Below are 15,515 nucleotides of genomic sequence, written 5' to 3'. Positions count from 1 at the left end.
GTGGCGCAGTGGTTGAGAGTCCACCTGCCGATGCAGGGGACACGGGTTCGTGCCCCGGTCCGGGAAGATCCCACGTGCCGCATAGTGGCTAGGCCTGTGAGCCATGGCCGCTGAGCCTGTGCATCCAGAGCCTGTGCTCCACAATGGGAGAGGCCACAACAGTGAGAAGCCCGCGTACCGCAAAAAAAAAAAAAAAAAAAAATGGCCTTAGTCCTGCTCCTGCAATCAGAGGTGCCACTCCAGCTGCTGCTGGTGACAGGCACTGAGGTTCCTCTAAGATGCTCAAGCAACCAGAGGAGATGGATGTTCATGGTTTGTGTATGCACCAGCACATTTAGCTGAAATCGAACCTGCATACATTTAAAGATTTATAAAATGTTTTCTTAGAAATAAGGTTACTAGAGTATTTATATTCTATATTTATCCCACTATTTCATTTAGTGGTTTATTATTTAAATTAACTATACACTATTTGTCCTAATAAATATTTCACTACAGAAATATTAATATGTTTGACTATCATGTGCTGCCTCAGATCCTGTTAGGGCTACTACATTACATTACATACTACTTCTCAAGAAATCTGAAAAATTCTGAATTCCAAAACTCACCAGGCCCCAGGGATTCTGGATTATAGATTGTGGACCTTCTTTTAGTCAAAAAGCAAATAACGCACTTGTGAGACATCATTCCACTGTTCCAGTTTAAAATCCTTTTTGAACAATTTCTAACATCTGCCACACTTGGCTGTCCAGATTTCTAACTATAGGCATCTACTCTATCTTTCCCTCATAGGATAAAGACCTCTGTTATATTCTGGCACTAATACAAAAACAAAACTTACTTTTTACACAATGAAACTGAAAAGTTTAATCATCTTTGGTGGTAATACTTCTAGACTGTATCATACTCTAATTAGGGGCCTTTATAAGATTATATGAAGCATGAATTAATTTCTCCCTAATAATCCAGCATCATCATTATGAAGATCAGTTATTAATTGTGAAAACAGGGCCTGGCCCCAGACCATCTGGCTTCCTGAGTACTGGTGTTTGCATTTTAGTCTTCCATGCACCCATGGGCTCAGACCCTCCTGGCTGCTCTCTGGGTAACTGCCATAGCATCATCACTGGAAAAGCTTGTTTGGGTTACCTAAAATAAGAATAAATGATCCAGCAGGAGCTTGAACTTCAGACATCTGTTTTGGCTATTCAGAGGCCCTCTTCCCTCCTCCCTACTTTGCAGCTGGATTACTAATAACTGAGGTACCATGTAAATAACCCTGGAGGGCCAAGGCACCATTGTACATTATTCTTCATCTCTATAAGGATTAAGGGGGCAAATAGAGTCACTAAATCACCCCTTTGGTAGGCCAATGCCACACTTTGCACATCAGGATAACACACACTGGTAGCACAGCGAACACGTTTTGCATGTGTTTTAATATTCTACTCCAAATTGCCTGTGTAGAGGGGAAAAGAAACTAACATTTATAGATGGATTACAGTGTGCTACATGCTTTGTATACTTTACTTCCTTTAATCAAACACAGTGATAGAGATATTATTCCCCTTTTACAGATGAGGACTGAGGTTAAGTACTTTACCAAACCTCTCACAACTATTAAGTGACAGAAAATAGATTATAACCCATCTATGTCTCAAACCCTCCAAATTTTTTCACTTTATTAAAATTTTTTTAAATTTTAAAAATTTTTTTAAATTTGCAAAATTTTTCACTTTATTTAAAAAAAATCACAAAATCAATGCATGCTCGTTATAACAAGACAATCAACACAGATATGCTGATGTCTGTTTCCCAAACCTAATTCTACCCTCGAGGCATACATTTTATTAGCTGTGACCAGGGATCAAACCTGGGCCTCCACAGTGAAAGTGCTGAATCCCTAACCATTAGGCCACTAGGGAACTCCCCGACTCACTATTTTTTTTTTTTTTTTTGCGGTACGCGGGCCTCTCACTGCTGTGGCCTCTCCCGTTGCGGAGCACAGGCCCCGGACGCACAGGCTCAGCGGCCATGGCTCACGGGCCCAGCCGCTCCGCGGTACGTGGGATCTTCCCGGACCGGGACACGAACCCGTATCCCCTGCATCGGCAGGCGGACTCTCAACCACTGCGCCACCAGGGAAGCCCCCGACTCACTATTTTTTGACTTTACTATAGTTCAAAAGTGACACGCAGTCAGTGAAACTGTACTCGAATTTTGAATGTTGATCTCTTCCCAGGTTAGCAATATGTGGTCTGATACTCTCGAGATGCTGGGCAGTGGCAGCAAACCGCAGCTGCCAGTCAGCCACACCATCACAAGGGGAAACAGCCAATATTCTGACAACCATTCTGTACCCTGACAACTATTCTGATGCTCACTTTCAATAAAGTATTCAATAAATGACATGAGATAGTCAACATTTTATTATAAAACAGGCTTTGTGTTCAAAGATTTTGCCCAACTCTAGGCTAATAGAGTGTTCCGAGCACGTTTAAGGTAGGCAAGGCTAAGCTATGAAGTTCGGAAGGTTAGGTGTATTAAATGCATTTTCAACTTACAATGGGTTTATTGGGATGTAACCCCATCATAAGTCCAGGAAGATCTGTAATCACGTATACACACATATGAAGATTTTCTTGCTTTTTCTAAAAGTAAGGTAATTCCATGAATGTTACTCTGTGACTTTATGACTATATGATATACTCTGTATTACAGATAAACCATAATTTATACAACATTTCCTGACAGAAATTCAAGGGGTTTTTAGGTTTTTGCAATTACAAACAGAGCTTTAATAAACTTTCTTGAACATATAACCTTACAAACTGGAACCTTGATTTCCACAGGCTAAATGAACAAAAATGACAGTACTGAATGTAATCTCTGTATTTTTTAATAGATAGCTGGCCTCATTCCCAAAAGGTACAGCAATTCATATTTACAGCAGCAACATACGAGCGCTCATTTTCTCACCCTCTTGCCAGCACAAAATATCAATCTCTCTACTTTTTGCCTATTTGATAGTCGAAAGGGTATTTCATTGCATTTCCTTGATTACTGGTAAAATTTCGATTTGTGCTCTTCTGTTGTCAGATTTGACTCATAAAAAAAAGTGTGACGTGCAAAGCCAAACAATGGAATCTATCTTCTCTAAGCCCTGGTAGTTATTCTTACAAGACAGGGGCAAGATTCTGTTGGATTCTGTGCAAAGTACACCCTCAGTTAGCCAGCAGGGTCTACACCCAGGGCATCATAGAAAGAAAGGAAAACAAAACTGGACTCTGAGGTGTAGACAGTTCAGAAACAATAAATAAATGAAGAGGTCAGTGGCATTATTTTTTATTAACTTTCAAACTTGGAAAACTTTATCAAAACCAGGTCTTACAGGGGAGGGAGTAGGGAACCTTGAAGACTGGATGGCTCTTTTACAACCCTCGCCCCTCACCTGCTAGGTAAGTAAGAAAGAGGAAAAAGAAATGACAGAAAGGGGGAGAGAGAAGAACCCTGTTTCCTTCAGCGAGGGCCAGGCTCCTGTAAGAAAGGGCCGGGTGCCCGGGGCCTCTGATGCAGGAAAGCAGAGGGGAGCTTGGTCTCCCACAAGCTCAGTCCACAATCTCCAACTGAGAGTGAGATCTGAGGACAAGCCAGAAGCAGTCAGTGGAAGAGCCAGCTTCGGTGTAATGACTTCTCAAACCGGAGGTGTGCCTTTAGACACGTCATAGAAATTCTCCAAACCTTCTTTTCCTATTTGGAAAAATGAGAGAGGGGTTTGGAACTTGTGATGTGTAAGGCCACTTCCACCTCTAAGATTCTGTAATTCCAATGATACAATATTGACAGTGTTCTAATAATTCCACCTCATCTTCAATTGGTATCCATGAAAAAGCTGAAAGATCATACAATTTGGAGTCAAGTCTAGGGTTCAAGTCCCAATCTGCCAACTATGTAACATTAGACAAGCCCTGTAATTCCTCTGAGCCTTTTTCCTCATCTATAAAACTGACAAAATAAATCTCATAGGGTTGTGGTAAGATTCAAGTGAGGGGATATTTGTGGGGGTACTTATAAACTGTAGAGGTTAGAACAAACATAGCAGAACATTCTTACTAAGTCTGATCCCCTTCTGCACTACCCAGACAGGGGTCCGTCCATACGGCGTTGTTCTGGATTCCCATTGTAACTTAAAGGGAAACTTTCACAATGTCCGGAGCCCTTGACTTCCTGCAAATGAAGGAGGAGGATGTACTCAAATTTCTTGCAGCAGGAACCCACTTAGGTGGCACCAACCTAGACTTCCAAATGGAACAGTACATCCGCGTCTACAACATAAATCTGAAGAGAACCTGCGAGAAGCTTCTGCTGGCAGCTTGTGCCATTGTTGCCATTGAAAACCCAGCAGATGTCAGTGTCGTATCCTCTAGAAATACTGGCCAGCGAGTTGTGCTGAAGTTTGCTGCTGTCACTGGAGCCCCTCCTATTGCTGGCTGCTTCTCTCCTGGAATCTTCACTAACCAGATCCAGGAAGCCTTCCGGGAGCCAAGACTTCCAGTGGTTACTGATCCCAGGGCTGACCACTAGCCTCTCACAGAGGCCTCTTACGCTCACCTGCCTACCATTGCTCTGTGTAACACAGACTCTCGTCTGTGTTATGTGGACACTGCCATCCCATGCAACAACAAGGGAACTCACTCGGGCGGTCTGATGTAGTGGATGCTCGTCCGGGAAGTTCTGTGCATGCGTGGCACCATCTCCCACAAACACCCATGGGAGGTCACACCTGATCTCTGCTTCTACAGAGATCCTGAAGAGATTGAAAAGGAAGAGTGGGCGGCAGCTGAGAAGGCTGTGACCATGGAGGAATTTCAGGGCGAATGGACCGCTCCAGCTCCTGAGTTCACTGCTCCTCAGCCTGAGGTGGTGGACTGGTCCGAAGGTGTGCAGGTGCCCTCTGTGCCTGTTCAGCAGTTCCCCACCGAAGACTGGTCTGCAGCTCCCACCGCTCAGGCCACTGAATGGGTAGGAACAACCACTGAGTGGTCTTAAGCTGTTCTTCCGCAAACTCGTAAAATGGAAGTAGGTTGACGGAAAATAAACAGTTTCCAAAAAAGAAAACCCCAAAAAGTCAGTTTCCAAAAAAAAAACCCCAAAAAGTCTGAGCCAATCATTTCCATTTTTTAGCTCAATTTAAAATTCACTAATCAAATACTTAAATCATTCATTCCATAAGTACTGACAGAATGTCCCCTGTTTTAGGCACCAGAGATACTTTAGTGAATAAGACACTGGAGGTCACTGATATCATGGAACTTGAAGATGTTCTTTTAACATCTGCATCAGAAAAGGAAATCTGGACATATAAATATTTTAGCAAGATACATAAAAGGTAAACAAGCTGTGTCCGGTATTGTAGAGATATGAATTCAACAAATATGTATGGAGCTCTTACTATGGTCCCAGACATAAGGACTAGGCACTGTTCTAGGTGTTGGGAGACTCAGCATTGAACAAGACAGACCAAGTCCCTGGCCTTTTGGAGCTTACATTCCACCAGAAGAACTGAATCAATCAGACTGTCACTAATTATATATGGAAGACACAGCCAAAAACAAGTATGAGGCCGATGTGAGAGGTACGAACATAGTTCTGGAGCCAGAGCTTCAGGCTTCTTTTCCTAGCCACACTCAGTTTCCCCTTATCGAAACGGAAGGCACAATAAACTCTAACTTGCCCTCCTCATGCCTCATTTCTCCTTCCAACTATTCACCTTGGACAAGTTAACAGCCTTTACCAAGTAATGAGACGTTTGGGCGTAGAAAATAACCACGACTATTTTTCAGCTGTGCTCAGTTGTTATGGCTTAATTAGGTTTTCAAACAGCATTCATGCACTCTGCAAATGTGTGATTCAGCTCGATCCTTTCCAGGTTCCTTTGAACCTACCCGTGACTCACTTAACGTAAGGACTCCCACAGCCAATAACAGACTACCGGTTTCCAGTTAACCTCTAAAGTGTTGACCATTGTGCTGTATATTCAGCTGTATAGTCAACAACTGCGGATTCTTTTATATGAGGCACTGTACTAGGTCCTTGCTTCTGGCATTTACAATCATATTTGAAAACTTACGTTAGTTATAAGTCATTTGCATTTCTCTTTTAAGACAGTATGAGTAGATACCATTTGATTAAATGAGATATAGGAGCTCCCACGAGGGAGACATCACTTCTGACTCAAGCAACTAGGGACGAGGAGGTTGCAGCTCTGATGAGAGCCTGCTTTATCCTGGACATTTTATGTAGATTCTTCAACTTGATGTGGAATGCTTCACAAAGAACTTGGAATCTAAGACCTTGAGTGATGGGAAGAATTAGGAAAGGCAGAAATGAAGTTTCAACTGAATACTAAATGACGGCCCAGTGCTGGCCAGGCACAATGCAAGGTACCAGGAACCCAATGGTGAACAGTGTGGACCTTGTGGTAAAGGGCTTTCAGTGGGGGATACAAACAAATAAACAGGCAACTACAATCACTATATGGTGTGATGTGTGTTACACTAGGTAAAAACACCAAGCTGATGGGAGAACACAGTAAGGTGTATTTGTTAGGAGTCTTTCAGTTGCACTTAATGTAAACTGTGATCGACTGGCTTATGTCACCAGGAACCTCAGGGTGGATCCAGGACTTAAACAAGGAAACTCTCTCTCTCTCTGTATCACCATATCCTTTAATTTTGCAGATGGTGTGTTCTTCCAGATGAATATTCTTTGACACAGTGACACCAGAGGCAAGAGGCAGGCTTCCCAGCTAGCTTTAGTGGAAGGAAGTCAGGGAGGGACTCTGGCCCTACCTGGACCATTCAGCTTTCCCTGAAACTGTTGCCCAGGGAAGGGGCACCATGATTAATAAGCTGGGTTTATGCATCTAACCCTGTTGATGGGTGGTAGAGAAAGGGAGAAATACATGCTGGGTCACCAAAAACAATGGCTACCATAAAGAAGCCCCTGAAGGGAACACTGCAATTGTGGAAAACAGCTAGAACACAGAGGAAGGAACGTGCATGGTGAGTTCCTGGGATGGTGGGGGATTAGTCTGGCTGGAGCCGTGGTCACACCTAAGAGCAGGGAGAAAAACCAAGGTCAGCCTGTGGAAGGCTTCGAATGCCTGGCTAAGGACTCTAGGTCAGCCTGATGGATACGTGGTGACAGCTTTGTTCAGAATCTTTCCAATTTTCCTGAAAATCACTCAGAGCAATGAGAACAAAGGTATGAAACGCCTACATGCTTACATCTTCAGTAAAACAAGGAAGTGAGAAATTTCACAAACTTCATAGGGTGTGTAGCATCACCCTCCCTCCCCGAAGCAGCACAGGAAACCATACGTGCGGTTTAGCAGGTGCCTCAGGGAAGACCAGAAATGGCACAAGAGTCCAGAGGGTGGAGGTACAGCGATTCTCAGCAAAAATTCAACTCAGGAGAGTGCTCAGCCTGGGTGGGAATAGATGTGAGCAGGATTAAGAAGGAAGAGGGCAGGAATACTGGGAGAGGAAGGAATTAATCCGTAAGTGCCTGGAGGACCCACGGGCGCAGCTTAGGAAAAAGAGGAGAGCAGGCTGGCAGGAAGGGGCAGAATGCCTGGAAACCAGTGGCTGGGGGAGCAACCAGGGGAGCTCCAGACTAGTTGTAGGAGCTCAGCTGAGCCAGGTTAGAATCCTAAACTGAGAGGAGGTCCCGTTACAGGTAGGTGCTGTAAAGTAAAGTACACACCCCCATACCGACAGAAGGAAGCCTTGAGCTGAGAAATGAGGAAAGCTCCCTTGTTCCTATCATGGGATTCTCTTGCCAATAGTTGTTTTAGAAAAATCCAACTCATTCCAAAATGATAAAAACTTATAACTCGGGCTTCCCTGGTGGCGCAGTGGTCGAGAGTCTGCCTGACGATGGAGGGGACACGGGTTCGTGCCCCGGTCCAGGAAGATCCCACATGCCGCGAAGCGGCTGGGCCCGTGAGCCAAGCCCGCTGAGCCTGCGCGTCCGCAGCCTGTGCTCTGCAACGGGAGAGGCCACAACAGCGAGAGGCCCGCGTACAGCAAAAACAAAAACAAAAACAAAAACAAAAACTTATAACTCAACATCCAATCAAAGGTATTGTAAGAAAAACATCCATACAAATGTACCGTCAGAAGAAAATCTGAAAAGGGGTAACAAAACCTCCCTGCAGACTAAGAAAACTCATCAGAGAAATGTGGCCACAAAGCAGAAGAAAATTTTAACCCAACATCCTATTATGAATTTCGAAAATGTAACGAGGCAGTGGCAGCTATGCAGGGAGCTAACAAAGCAGAAATAACTCAAGGAAGGGACAGTCAGGTCAAGGAACGGAAGGTGACAGACAAGAAGAGGACAGGGAACAGAAATGGGTAGATTGACTAAATAAGTGTAAGAAAAATAAATACAAAACATTTCAGATACAAAAACCAAATTACAAGAAACACAAGAGAGAGGAGACACCACTCTAAGGGACACCATGGAAGATAAAAAGAATAGAAATAAAAGTGAAGAAGATAAAATGGGAATGAATAAAAGTCATTAGAGAGGGAGTGATAGGGAAGACAGGCAAAGGAAATAACACAAATGTAAAGTCAGAGCTCCTGAAGAAAAAACCCCAAAACAATCGAACAGAACAGATATTTTAAAATAAACTCAATTTTAAGTAGGGTTTGGAACTGGGATTGGAGGGAGAGCTAGGTCCAGGTCACAGACCTAAATTTAGGAGCGAGGTGGGGAAGGCAGGTCTGGAAGTCATGTGCAAGGCTGCGGTAACCGGGAGCAGGTCAGGGTGCTGTCTGCCCGGCCGTCCTACCTGGGGTCTCTCGGGAGCTTCCCCTGAACCGTGGCAGCCGCGTGAGTGAGACAGAGTGGGAGTGAGCAGCTCTGCTCCCACAACCGGGCTCAGCCCAGTCTCCACCACCTGCAGAAGCAGAGGGCAGGGGCAGCACCTTAGATAAGGTGAACCAAAAACTACAGAGATTAATATAAGGAACATGTATCTAGCACCCAACTTTACAAAATCTTAACCTTTTACCATATTTCCTTCAGATGTTGTTTTTTTTTTTGCTTCAGATGTTTTTAAGGAAATACAACTTGACAGATATAGTTGAAGCCAATCATGAACCCCTCTGATCCCATTCATCTCTCCAACCCCCACCTGAGATACCACTATCCTGAAATTGATTATTTTTGCAAAGCTTGCTTTTATGCTTACTGCATAAGTATCCATAACTATATATAATATTTCTTTCACAAGCTTTCAAATTTTATATAAAGGTATCATACTGAATGTTTTGATCTAAAATAAGCCCCCCCAAAAAATTATGTTTTTGAAATTTATCCATGTTGATACATGTAGCTCTACTTGATTTTAACCATAGCACAGCATTCCATAATACGAATACACCACAATGTATTTATGCATTCTTTTGTTGATGGGCCTTTGGAAAAGGTCTGACAGTTATCTTATAAAACTAAAGCATATACCTACCCTAATGACCCAGCAATTCCTCTCTTAGGTATTAACCAAAAGAAATGAATATGCTTGTCCACAAAAAAGAAAGAAGCCAGACACAAAAGAGTGTATATGTGAGATTCCATTTATCCATATATATTTATATATATATGTATATTTATAAATATTCCCTAGTACAGAACTAGTAAAACCAATCTATGGTGGAAAAAATCAGAATAGTGGCTGCCTCTAGGAAGATGGAAATGGGAATTAACAGGGAAAGGAAACTTTCTGGAAGTGACAGTAATGTTCTATAATTTGTCAGGAGTTTGGGTTACACAAGTGTATCTGTTAAGAATGTATACTTAGTGAGAGGGAGGGAGACGCAAGAGGGAAGAGATATGGGAACATATGTATACATATAACTGATTCATTTTGTTGTAAAGCAGAAACTAACACACCATTGTAAAGCAATTATACTCCAATAAAGATGTTAAAAAAAAAGAATGTATACTTAATATTTGTACTTTTCATTGAAATTTTGCCTCAAAGGAAAAAAAAACTAAACAAATACTGAACAATAGAGAAAAGACAGTCTCTTCAATAAATGGTGCTGGGAAAACTGAACAGCCACATGTAAAAGAATGAAATTAGAACATTTTCTCACACTGTATACAAAAATAAACTCAAAATGGACTAAAGACCTAAATGTAAGACCTGAAACCGTAAAACTCCTAGAACAGAACATAGGCAGAACACTCTTTAACAATAAACTGCAGCATTTTTTTTTTTGACCTCTCTCTTAAGGCAAAAAAAAAAAGCAAAAATATACAAAAGAGACCTAATTAAGCTTAAAAGCTTTTGCACAGCAAAGGAAACCATCAACAAAATGAAAAGACAACCTACTGAATGGGAGAAAATATTTGCAAATGATGTGACCGATAAGCAGTTAATATCCAAAATATATAAATAGCTCTTACAACTCAATATCAAAAAAAAATTTTTTTAAATGGGCAGAAGACTGAAAAGACACTTTTCCAAAGAAGATAGGCAGATGGCCAACAGGCACATGAAAAGATGTTCAACATCGCTAATCATCAGAGAAATGCAAATCAAAATCACAATGAGATATCAACTCACACCTGTCAGAATAGCTGTCATCAAAAAGTCTACAAATAACAAATGTTGGTGAGGATGTGGAGAAAAGGGAACCCTCCTACACTGTTGGTGGGAATGTAAACTGGTGCAGCCACTATGGAAAACAGCGTGGAGTTTCCTTAAAAAACTGAAAATAGAACTACCATATGATCTGGCAATTCCACTGCTGGGTACATACCCAAAGAAAAAGAAAACACTAATTCAAAAAGGTACATGCAACCCAACGTTCATAGCAGCGTTATTTACAATAGCCAAGATATGGAAGCAACCTAAGTGCCCATCAACAGATGAATGGATGAAGAAGATGTGTATATATATATACACAATGGAATACTACTCAGCCATAAAAATGAATGAAGTTGTGCCATTTGCAACAATGTGGATAGACCTAGAGAGTATTATGCTTAGTGAAATAAGTCAGAGAAAGACAAATACTGTATTTTATCATTTATATGTGGAATCTAAAAAATAAAACAAATGAATATAACAAGATAGAAATGGACTCACAGATACAGAGAACAAATTAGTAGTTACCTGTGGGGAGAGGGAAGAGGAGAGGAAACTACTATGTATGAAATAAATAAATACAGGGATATATTTTACAGTACAGGGAACATAACCAAGACTTTATAATAACTTTAAATAAGCTATACAAATATTGAATCACTATGTTGTATACCTGAAACTAATATTAGAAATCAACTCTACTTCAATTAAAAAAAAACAAAACAAATATTGAAGTCTGTTAATGGGTAAGTGTATTGATAACCCCAACTTTTTTTTTTTTTGGAAATGCATCAAAAAATAAAATGGAATGATGGCTAGAAGAGGGATGGATAGATGGAGAGATCAAGCATAGCAAAATGTTGATGAAATTTAGGTAGTGAGTATATGGGTGCCCATGATAAAACCCTTTCAATTTTGCTGAACATTTAAAATTTTTATAATAAAAATTTCCCCCTACATTTTTACATTTAACTTGTCAAAAACCAACTCTTGACTTCATCCTGCCCTAAAGCCACTTTTCCCTTCATGTTCCCCGTTCCAATAAGTGACAAACGTTCATCTAGGTGCTCACCTTTGGGTTGTCTCCATCCCACACATCTAATCTATCACTACATCCTTTCAGCTCTACCTTCAACATATGTCCTGAATGCAACCCTGCAACCACGCCCTGCTCCAAGCTACCACAGTCTTCCACCTGGACCGACTGGTCTACTAAGTGGTCTCCGTGCTTCTACCATCCCCGTTAGAATTTATTCTCCGTACAGCAGCCACGCTGATCATTTTAAAACGCTTCCTCCTGCTACCTCTTCTCCCACTCTGTCCCTTGCACACTCCATTCCAGCCATCCTGACCTCCTTGTTGTCCATTAACTATGCCAAGCTTCCCCTGCTTGGAATGTTCTTCCTCCGCATCCGCACGGCTTGTTCTCTCACTGCACAGCCTCTCTGCTCAGCTGTCACACCAGAGAGGTCCCTGAACATCTATCTAATATAGTACTCCGCATCACTTCCCTTACGCTGCCTGTATTTTTCCTCTGAGTTCTTATTACTATCTGACATGTTTGTTTTCTATGCCCCGCCCCCCCATACTAGAATTAAGCTCCGAAGGGACAGGAATTTTTGTTTACCTTATTACATATTATGTCCTAGTGTTTGCTGAATTAATGAATGCACCAGGTAAAATAGCACCTCCTCTTCGAGTCCATCCCATATCCCTCCCTACCCCCTACAGCTTAAGTAGTCCCCTCTCTCCTGTTAGAATATTTTACCTTTTCCATAGTGCTCATTGATAGTTATTTGTTACACATCTGTTCTCCGTCCCCCACACCAACAGAATGTAAGCTCTTGTGGACTGTCCACGCCCTGCAGTTAACGACAACAGCGCCTGGCCCAGAGCAGGCTGAGCCAACCAGCGCCCCCCCTGCCTGTTTCAACCTCCACCCGGAGCTTCTGGATTTCCAACGCTGCCGTTTAGCCCTGTTCTTTCTTCGCACGGTGGACTGCCATGAACCCTGTGGGGGGGCTGGACCAATCGTCTTTAGGGTGCCCTCTAGCTCTCACACCCTACGATGCCTTCCTCCTCAAGGGCCTCCCTCTGAGATGGCGGTCAAGGGCAGCTGCCGCAGAGCCAGCGCTCTCGGCCTAGTCTCCGTGGTGCTTCTGCAGCCTCCGAGGCCGGGAACAGTTCCGCCTCTAGAGGGCAGAGCTCAGCCGCGGCCCTGCTGGCCCGCCAAGGTGCCAGCTGCAAAGCTCTTTCAAGGGAGCGGTTACTGGAGTCTAGTTAGGAGGGCCGCCCCCAGCGAGCACACCTCTACTGCCCCCGCCACTCATCCCACAAAGGGCGCTGTGGTCAGCCAGGCCCCAGGCCCGGCGTGCGGGTCCCAGCGACGGAGGCGGCCCCCGCCCCCAGGAGCTCCCAGCAGCCTGGGAAGGGCAGTGGTGGCGGCAAGAACGAGAGGAGCGCGTTGGAAAGGGTGTAGAGAAGAGCCCTCCCTCGTGCAGGGCAGGACAGCTTCTACAGAAGGCATACTTGCGTATTAACAGATACCTGGGAGGTAGCTAGGGAAGACAGTGGAGGTGGTGAGGAGAGGTACAGGGGCAAAGGCCAGAAGTGAGAAGGCAGGGATGTGCAGAACAGCACCCAGGTGGACTTCCCGGGTTCGAGAGGCTCTGTGTGTTAAGTTAGGGTCTTTGGCCTTTAACCCAAAGTGATCCACAACAGGCCGGTGGCTGCGTGGGCAGATCTGTGCTTTAGAAAGAGAGCTTGGGAGATACACTGTAAGGCAGAACTGAAGGGGCAACACACGTCAGGAAAACCAGTTAGGAGATTACTGCACTAGTTGAGAGAATGGAGTCCTGAACTAAGGCAGAGGAAAAAAAGAGAATTTGGGAATGATGTGATGGTAACTGGGGGCAGCACAGCGAGGGGGGGCGGGGGGCTGGAGCCAGACTCTACTATGGGACTCGGGCAAATTACGTTTGTGCCTTGGCTTCCTCATCTGTAGAGTGGGAGTGACAGTAACAGTACCTGGCTCACAGTGGTGGAGGATTACAGGAGTCAGTACAATGTAAAAGCTCAGAGTAGAGCTTCACAACATCTTACTCAGGAAGGGCTAACTGCAGTTACGGAGCTCAGAAAAAAGAAGAAAGGAATGCCTAAGATGACTCCCAGCACTCTGGTTTGGAAACTAGGTCTGCAGTTCTCAAAGTGTGTTCCATGGATGTCTGGGGGTCTCAAAGACCCTTTCAGGGGGATCAAAAGGTCACAACTATTTTCACAAGAAAATTAAGACATTTGTGTTTTTCACTGTGTTAATGTTTGCTCTGATGATGAAAGTGCAATGGTATTTAAAACTGTTGGTGCCCTAGCACAGATCAAGGCAGCGGCACCAAACTACACTGGGAGTCATTGTACCACCACTTGCCATGTAAATCATGAAGCCAGTTTACTGAAGAATGTCCTTGATGAGGCAATAAAAGGAACAGTCTGATGGGCAATCCAGTATTAAAATTTGGAAGGATTTTTCTCCTATAGCTGTGTTTTGGCTAATAGGGATAATAAGCAAGTCTAATCAAACGGGGGGAAAAGTTTTATTCCTCTCCTATTACGTGAGAAATGCTGATTATCATTTAGCCACATTCATTTTTAACTTCAAATCAGCCCTATAACAATAAACAGGTAGTACCCTGACCAAAGGTAGAACAACGTGAGCAACAAGATGAAGATATAAATAAATCATTGAATGACTTAATAAACGGCGGAGAAGAGACAAATCTCACACACAGAAGAATTCCAAATAAATTATGTAGATATTTCACCCTAAAGGGGGGGGAGCATAACATTCCACTCATTAGGAGTGGGCTGCACACAGTGACTTCCTTCCAAAGAGTAGGTATAGTATGGAAAGGGTAGGGGATGGGGGGCGACTTTACAATGGAGAAACCTGACAAACACTACCAGGTGATCAAGGTCAACGTCAGCAGCCATAAACCATGATGATCGCATGGACTTTTGATATGATGTGATGAAAATGACACTTTACCTCTGTGATCTTCTTCCTCCAAACCCATAATCATCTAACCATGAGAAATACTTTGGATAAATTCCCCTAGAAAGGTATCCTACAAAATATTAATATTTGACCAGTACTCCTCAAAACTGTCAATATCATCAAAAACAAGGAGAGTCTGAGTGAGAAACTGTCACAGCCAAGAGGAACCTTAAGGAGACATGACTTCTAAATGTGGTATTGTATCCTGCCGCAGTAAAAAGACATTAGGGTAAAACTAAGGAAATCTGAATGATATATGGACTTTAATAATTATTATTAGCTTTGCATTATAATAATATAATGCATCGACATTGGTTCATATGGTAACAAATGCACCCCACTGTCAATAATGGGGGAACTGTGCTCTGTTCTACCTGCTCAATTTTTCTGTAAATCTAAAACTTTTCTAAAAAACAGTTTATTAATTTAAAAACTCCTAACATTAATTGGGAATAATTTTCATCCATCACTCTAACCTTACAGAATTAAAGTTCTATAATGGGATATCCTATCCATAATTCAATTCAGTATTTACCAAGGTCCTATTATGTATGCATGCCTCTGAACTGGTGGGTACTGGCTCTAAAAAAAAATGAACAAAACAAGGTCCAAGGCCTAGTTGGAGATAAAACACATTTTATTTGGTAATTATTGTCCTGGGAGGTGAGCATGACTGAAAAGCACAGAGAAAGAGGTCTGGGAAGGCTTCACAGAGAAGGTATGGCACAGAAAAGGTGCAGAGACAAGAAATAACTGGGCTGGGTCTGATTTATTTAAAAAAAATCTGTCCTT

The 15,515-nt window shown here is 42.8% G+C and overlaps 1 long non-coding RNA gene and 1 pseudogene across 1 annotated transcript in view; both read left to right on the top strand.

Annotated features, from left to right (window-relative positions):
- LOC125961616 (uncharacterized) overlaps window positions 1-15,515 on the top strand; it is an 80,747-nt gene continuing 65,232 nt past the window's right edge. Inside the window, exon 1 of the long non-coding RNA XR_007472512.1 lies at window positions 1-45. This is a non-coding gene — a long non-coding RNA (uncharacterized LOC125961616). The remainder of the gene's footprint in view (window positions 46-15,515) is intronic.
- On the top strand, window positions 4,210-5,179 carry LOC101284933 (40S ribosomal protein SA-like; annotated as a pseudogene).

This window comes from Orcinus orca, chromosome 17 (assembly GCF_937001465.1).
Source record: "Orcinus orca chromosome 17, mOrcOrc1.1, whole genome shotgun sequence".
In the NCBI taxonomy this organism is placed as follows: Eukaryota; Metazoa; Chordata; class Mammalia; order Artiodactyla; family Delphinidae; genus Orcinus; species Orcinus orca.
The sequence above is the reverse complement of the archived record's forward strand: the minus strand, read 5'-3'. Positions and strand labels throughout refer to the sequence as shown.